The following is a 918-nucleotide window of genomic DNA, read 5'->3' on the forward strand; positions in this document are numbered from 1 at the left end:
TAAAATCAATTTTAAAACGCCATAAAGAAAGATTGCGCGACTGCGATTGAACATCTATCATCTGCCATGCGCGTTACATACTAAAATCTGCCGCAAAGGAGAGGTTAAGAACGTTCAAATAAATCAGAAAAGGAACGTATCGTTAACTATTGTCACTTGCAACGTTGAAGTATGGAATTCCTTCAATTATAGTTTATGAACGTGGAAATTAAGAATGGTACTGATTCGATTTTGATTAACTGTGAAATTGATAATAAGTTCAAGAAATTTCCGTGGAAAGAGACGATTTATGTTGATATACACTGCTTGCCAAAAAAATTGCAATACCTACAAAATTAGGGTTGCACAAATCTGGAAATCACACATGCTTTTCTGACTACTCTGAGGAAAAAGTGACTTTTTTAAACCAAATTTTAAACATGTTTCCTTTTCAATACCCCAAACAATATACGTAAATTTCAGATTTATGCCGTTTCATTTTTGAAGTGTTGCAATTTTTCTAGCGAGCAGTGTATATATTCGGAAATGGAAATGGTACCACGAATAACACGGATTAGGTGAAAATGATATTTCGAAAAGTATCACTGAATATAGAAACCTGAATTTTGAGGTTAGAATGCCTAACAAGCTACATAGACAATATGGCGACGTTGCAGGTATTGAAAAGTGGAACGAAATTCCTCTGTAGTAAATCCGACAGCGTGTTTGAACTTTTGATCGACGTTGCACGTAATTACATGCAAAATTAATTGGCAGTTGCAACGATACCAGCGAACGAGCTACCTCCATGGATTCTTACTGCGTGCCACGAATTCCTCAGCCACCTTTACACCGAGACCAAAACGCAAAAAAAGAATATCTTCTCGCGGCTCAGCAGGCTATTCCAAACAGCTTGCGCAATTTTTCCAACATTTTTTC

Source organism: Habropoda laboriosa, unplaced genomic scaffold (genome assembly GCF_001263275.1).
Source record: "Habropoda laboriosa isolate 0110345459 unplaced genomic scaffold, ASM126327v1 scaffold336, whole genome shotgun sequence".
Lineage (NCBI taxonomy): Eukaryota > Metazoa > Arthropoda > Insecta > Hymenoptera > Apidae > Habropoda > Habropoda laboriosa.